Raw genomic sequence first — 7,123 nt, 5'->3', positions numbered from 1 at the left:
AGAGCAACGGAGGCAGAATAATACAAATAGTTAAAACCTTTCTAAATCTTGATCTAGAAACAGTTCTCACGGTAGTTGTTTTGATTTAAACAAAAGTAACCATATTCTTAATTTAATGATAAAATATATGAAAGTATATACTAATTAAAGTGATATTATCCGACATAAAATAATGTCTTTAATTATAATCTTTAATCATTTTTGCTGCTGGTTAATATATTAGATTTGATATGTTTGGATTAAATGGATTACCAGATCTATCATCTGATGCTGCTGCTCTAAAATGATTTGTTATTAAAGAAAAGATTTTCATTTTTAGTTAGATAAAAAATGTAAAGGAAAAAACAGAAAAAAGAGAAGCTTAATCAACCTTTGGAAACATTAAGAAAGAAATTGCCTGAAGACTTTAGATAGGAGCTGCTGCGGGTAAAGTAGATTGTTTCCTTTTTCTTTTTTTCTTTTTTTCTTTTTTTTTGACGATCTGATTACAGGCAGTAGAGGATTCAGTATAAATTCTTTGCAGGAAAGTTGCAAGCAATATGCGCAACAAGTTAATCAGTCGAAGAAAGGCTCATGTTTGGGTAATGCTGTAAAAGAAGGATATGAAAACTTTGTGAATATATTCCACACATTGAATTTACTGCAGAAGACATTGGAAATATGGGTTCCGGTCCAGAAGTAAGAAATCTAAAGTTGAAAAATGTTCTATGCGGAAGTCCTGAAATTGAAGGAAAAATGGTGGTAATATTATTTATATGATGAATTACAGGAATCACATTTTGTACCACTTCTTAGTAATATTGAAAAAGATATAAAGAGAAGCATGAAAGTTTCTAGAGAGGAAGCTAGTGTTAATGTGATAGATTCAAACTCGAACAATATTTCCAAATCTTACATTTCTATGCAACTACGAGATATTAAAAATAACTCGCACAAACAAAGTGGTCATTCAAGGAGTACAAGTAAGGAAAATCGTGAAATTGGTGCAAGCTCTAGAAAACGTAAACATACTGTTACGGACAAAGATAGTAAGGTACCAAAAAGTGGGCACATTGATATAAATGATACTAGCAATGAGGATTCGGAATTTCTTAATGATTTACAAGATGGATCTAGACGGGATGGATTGAGTAATGCTTATCAACGTATTCCTCATCAATTGATTGGACTTATGTATCAATTAGACTTGTCGATTCTTTGCTTACTAAGGAAGTCCATATATAAACATAAATATCCTTCATTATCGTTAGCGTTTGAAAAGTCTGATATTGATAAGTTTAGTAACATTGTTCTTTGCTACGAGAAGAAGTCTATCCATCTAGAAATTGAAAATGTATAGACAAATATTATACAGATAATAATATTAGTTATGCCAGATTATTTACTAAAGAAAATCGAAGTTTCTCCATGAATAATTACCTTAATAGTTTTGTTAAACATCTAATCTCTAAGACAGATGATTTATCAAATGATATAGAATACCTTGTTATCTATACTAATTCAAGCTTGAATCTTGCGAAAGGAAACAGATTAAAAAGGGGACGATTTAAAAACTTTTATCCGTTTAAATTTGATAGCATGGAAGAACGTGATATCATATTAAGAGACTTTTTCTTTACAAATGATAATATACAAGGGCGTGGTTTTTATCAATTCGCGCGAGATAAAATAATAAGAGATGAACTTTTAAAGCGATTAGAATTTTCGTCTGCTATGCAGACAGTAGTAAAAGATAGGAAATATTCCCGGAAAGAAATAAAAGAAGCATTTTTGGATAAATTAGTATTTGCAGTTAATCAACCTAATAGAGAAGAATTGAACAGCATTATCAAAAGTGAAATGGGAAAAAATAGTAAAGTTCACGACGGTTATGTAGCATTACAAAAAATTGTGTTACGTGATTTAATAGCTTCAGAAAAAGATGGAAAACTTGGAAGTTATATATCTGAAATTACATATGGATCCAATTTATTAATGTCCTTCTTACACAATATGTTCTTGCGTAAAAACATGTTTCTCATCAATTTTGAGGAAAGAAACTATGGCATATCTGTTGACGTCACTATCAATTATAAAGATAGCATTACTTGTATAAAGCCTCACAATACAAATAATAGTATTGGTTATTATCAGTTATTTCCTTCTAAACGGCAGGAGAAAAAGAATACATTTTCTGTGAATAAGTGCTTCGCTCTTTTCATTGAAAAATTAGAAAAGGATGAGAATATAAAATATTTTGTCATCTATACTAATGCAGACCTAAATCTTACAGAAGAAAAGAAATTCAAATATGAACGATCTAAAAATTTCTATCCTTTACAATTGAATAACATAAATATTTAAAAAAAAAGGATATAAGATTTTAAACGATTGTTTTTGTATAAATGAGAATGGTCTTTATCAATTTTCGCAAAAAGAAATAACAAGGCTTTTAAATTTGTTAAAGCTGCCACCTTTTTGGCAGAAAGAAAAAGAAGAAGGAAGACTTTCTGGCGAGAGTGAAAAAGAAATAAAAGAGAAATTTTTAGATAGACTAATATTTGCAGTTAATCAGTGTGACAAGGAAGCATTGAACAGTGTTATTAGAAATGGGATAGATGAGGGTAATGTTCCATATAATTGCGAAGAATTACATGAAATAGCGTTACGTTGGTTAGAATCTCATGAATTTGGCCCTATTACTAAGAGAATAATGGAAAAGTTTTTGAGAGATATAAAATATAATAGGTCTAGTTATCAGGAAATTGTAGAAAATATTGATGAAGAAATCAAATTTGCCAGAAGTGTAGTTGGCAGAGAAGGAATATCTGCATTTTATCAATTTTTGAGTTTCTTAATCCAAATATATCAAATCTACTATATTAACCAGCAGCAAAAATGATTAAAGATTATAATTAAAGACATTATTTTATGTCGGATAATATCACTTTAATTAGTATATACTTTCATATATTTTATCATTAAATTAAGAATATGGTTACTTTTGTTTAAATCAAAACAACTACCGTGAGAACTGTTTCTAGATCAAGATTTAGAAAGGTTTTAACTATTTGTATTATTCTGCCTCCGTTGCTCTCTCTCTCTCTCTCTCTCTCTTTCGATGATTAGAGGAGCTTGCCAGAGACAAATATTATCTGAAGCAGAACTACATACTAAAGGAGACGATAAATATTATTCCAACGGCGAGGGAGAAAGAGTACTGAGAAATTTCTTTGAAATTCTTTTTAATCTCTTTGAAGTAGATTTGGATCTGAAAGTCTAGCAAATGCTCAAAGAGAAGAACGAAACGAACCTGATTGCTGTAACAATGAAGTTTTTGCATAATAAGCTTAAGAAATTAATCAAAAAGATTTCCAAATATGATGATTTGTGTTGGGACAAAAGGTTGGACAGAAGAGCAGGTTGCAAGACCGAGATTGCCGAATCTAAAGCCTACGTCAATGTTAGAAAAATAATATACACTTCGAAAGTTTGATTTCTAAGGAGTTCCTGTGCTTAGAGGCAAATTGAAAGGTCGAACCTAGAAGCTATACGAAAAGACTCAAAAACTTATATGCGGAACCTATTAATAAACAAGTATATCGCTCAGCAACGTTTACTGCAACAATTGTAGATATTTTCGTAAACCAACAAATAGTCTCACTGTTTATGTCGGAATTGTATCGCGAGTTCCTGAATCCAGTCAAATTAGAAGAATTTTTATACTCTTACAAATTTTCATAGATTTTACAAGATTGCAAATTTTCATTGTACAACTATCATAGGAGAAACATTATATGAAAACATTGAGAAATGCTAATAAAAAGGATATAATTAACAAGTTGACATATGGTGGATTAACACGTAAAGATAAAGAAAAGCCTTTTTAGCTGACAAAAAGATAAAAGAAGGGAAAGATATTGCCGTTATTACGAAACTCTCGTTATGAGAGTTTCCATCCACAGCAGCAAACCTTACCTGGATACTGAAATTACTATAGCTGAAGAAGAAAAATGTGACAAAATAGTAAATCTAAATATTACAGATACAGAGCTTCGAGCTGGAGGCAGCTATTGCCGGTCATATAACTACATCATTTGTTTGGACAAAGATACAAGAATACCTATCTCACTCTAACCCTGGATCGAACAAAGAAGCTCAGAATCCTGTCCTTATATACAATTTTTCTATTAATTTTTAAATTCCTACTAAATTCCTCACCTATACATTTCTACCTCTTTGCCACAACCTGCATTTTTCTTATGTATCTGCGCGAAATTAAGAAACTCTTATTGTTATATTTTCTGAACGAATTAAAACATGGATACATTAATTAAGCTTGTACCCATGTATCTCGAACCAGTGCTCTCGTGACCCTGTGCATTAAGAAGTACATGGGTTAACACACGGATATATTAACTATACGTGTATACGTGCATTTAGGATCTGGTTAAATAGTCCCAATTTTTTAACATAAGATTATACAAGAGCAGAGAAGAGCAGAAAAGAGCAGAGAAGAGCAGAGCAAAGCAGAGCAAAGCAGAGCAGGGATGAGCAGAGAAGAGCAAACAGATCAGAGCAGAGCAGAGTACAGCAGAACAGAGCAGAGCAGAGCAGAGAAGAGCAGGTCAGAGCAGAGCAGAGCACTGAAGAGCAGAGCAGAGAAGAGCAGAGCAGAGCAGTGCAGAGCAGAGCAGAGAAGAGCAGAGCACAGCAGAGCAGGGAAGAGCAGAGAAGAGCAGAGAAGAGCAGACAGATCAGAGCAGAGCAGAGTAGAGCAGAACAGAGCAGAGCAGAGCAGAGAAGAGCAGGCCAGAGCAGAGCAGAGCACTGAAGAGCAGAGCAGAGAAGAGCAGAGCAGAGCAGTGCAGAGCAGAGCAGAGAAGAGCAGAGCACAGCAGAGCAGGGAAGAGCAGAGAAGAGCAGAGCAGATCACAGCAGTGCCGAGCAGAGCAGAGAAGAGCAGGGCAGAGCAGAGCAGAGCAGAGCAGATCAGAGCAGAGAAGAGCAGAGCAGAAAAGAGCGGAGCAGAGAAGAGCAGAGCAGATCACAGCAGTGCCGAGCAGAGCAGAGAAGAGCAGGGCAGAGCAGAGCAGATCAGAGCACGGCAGAGAGCAGCAGAGAAGAGCAGAGAAGTGCAGAGCAGAGCACAGAAGTGCAGAGCAGAGAAGAGCAGAGCAGAGCAGAGAAGTGCAGAGCCGAGAAGAGCAGAGGAGAGCAGAGCAGTGCAGGGAAGAGCAGAGCAGAGCAGAGAAGTGTAGACAAGAGTAGAGCAGAGCAGAGAAGAGCAGCGCAGAGCAGTGCAGAGAAGAGCAGAGCAGAGCAGAGCAGAGAAGAGCAGAGAAGAACAGAGCAGAGAAGAGCAGAGCAGAGGAGGGAAGGGCCGAGCAGAGCAGAGAAAAGCAGAGCAGAGCAGAGAAGAGCAGAGCAGTGAAGAGCAGAGCAGAGAAGAGCAGAGCAGAGCAGACAAGTGCAGAGCAGAGAAGAGCAGAGGAGAGCAGAGCAGTGCAGGGAAGAGCAGAGCAGAGCAGAGAAGAGCAGTGCAGAGGAGAACAGAGCAGAGCAGAGCAGTGCAGGGAAGAGCAGAGCAGTGCAGAGATGAGCAGACAATAGTAGAGCAGAGCAGAGAAGAGCAGAGCAGAGCAGTGCGGAGAAGAGCAGAGCAAAGCAGAGCAGAGCAGAGCAGAGAAGAGCAGAGCAAAGAAGAGAAGAGCAGAGCAGAGCAGTGCAGAGCAGAGCAGATCAGAGCAGAGAAGGGCCCAGCACATCAGAGAAGAGCAGAGCAGAAAAGGGCAGAGAAGAGCAGAACAGACAGAGCAGGGCAGATAAGAGAAGTGCAGACCAGAGAAGGGCAGCGAAGAGCAGAGAAGAGCAGAGCAGAGGAGTGCAGAGCAGAAAAGAGCGGAGAAGAGCAGAGCAGAGAAGAGAAGAGCAGAGCAGTGAAGCGCAGAGAAGGGCAGAGCAGAGCAGAGCAGAGCAGAGCAGAGCAGAGGTGGGAAGGTACGAGCAAAGCAGAGAAAAGCAGAGCAGAGCAGAGAAGAGCAGAGCAGAAAAGGGCAGAGCAGAGCAGAGCAGGGCAGTGAAGAGCAGAGCTGAGAAGAGCAGAGCAGTGCAGAGAAGTGCAAAGCAGAGCAGAGAAGAGCAGACAAGAGTAGAGCAGAGAAGAGCAGAGCAGAGATGAGCAGAGCAGAGATGAGCAGAGGAGAGAAGAGCAGAGCAGAGAGGAGCAGAGGAGAGAAGAGCAGAGAAACGCAGAGAAGGGCCCAGCACATCAGAGAAGAGCAAAGCAGAAAAGGGCAGAGCAGAGCTCAGCAGAGGAGAGCAAAGTAGAGCAGAGCAGAGCATAGCAGAGCAGAGAAGAGCAGACCAGAGCAGAGCAGAGCCCAGAAGAGCAGAGCAGAGAAGAGCAGATCAGAGCTGTGCAGAGCAGAGAAGAGAAGAGCAGGGCAGTGCAGAGCAGAGAAGAGCAGAGAAAAGCAGATCAGAGGAGCGCAGAGCAGAGAAGAGAAGAGCAGGGAAGAGCAGAGAAGAGCTGAGAACAGCAGAGAAGAGCGGAGAAGAGCATACAAGAGCAGAGATGAGCAGAGAAGAGCAGAGCTGAGCAGGGAAGAGCAGACAGATCAGAGCAGAGCAGAGCAGAGCAGGCCATTGCAGGGCAGATCACTGAAGAGCAGAGCAGAGAAGAGAAGAGCAGGGCAGTGCAGAGCAGAGAAGAGCAGAGAAAAGCAGATCAGAGGAGCGCAGTGCAGAGAAGAGAAGAGCAGGGAAGAGCAGAGAAGAGCAGAACAGAGCAGAGCAGGGCAGATAAGAGAAGAGGAGACCAGAAAAGGGCAGAGAAGAGCAGAGCACAGCAGTGAAGAGCAGAGAAGGGCAGAGCAGAGCAGAGAACAGCAGAGAAGAGCAGAAAAGAGCAGTGCAGATCAGAGCTGAGCTGAGCAGGGAAGAGTAGAGAAGAGCAGACAGATCAGAGCAGAGCAGAGTAGAGCAGAACAGAGCAGAGCAGAGCAGAGCAGAGCACAGAAGAGCAAGCTGAGAAGAGCATTGCAGAGCAGTGCAGAGCAGAGCAGAGAAGAGCAGAGAAGAGCAGAGCAGATCAGAGAAGAGCATAGAAGAGCAGAGCAGAGCAGAGCAAAGAAGAACAGAG

The sequence above is a fragment of the Megalopta genalis genome, unplaced genomic scaffold (genome assembly GCF_051020955.1).
Source record: "Megalopta genalis isolate 19385.01 unplaced genomic scaffold, iyMegGena1_principal scaffold0041, whole genome shotgun sequence".
NCBI lineage: Eukaryota > Metazoa > Arthropoda > Insecta > Hymenoptera > Halictidae > Megalopta > Megalopta genalis.
This window is presented reverse-complemented; position numbering follows the sequence as displayed.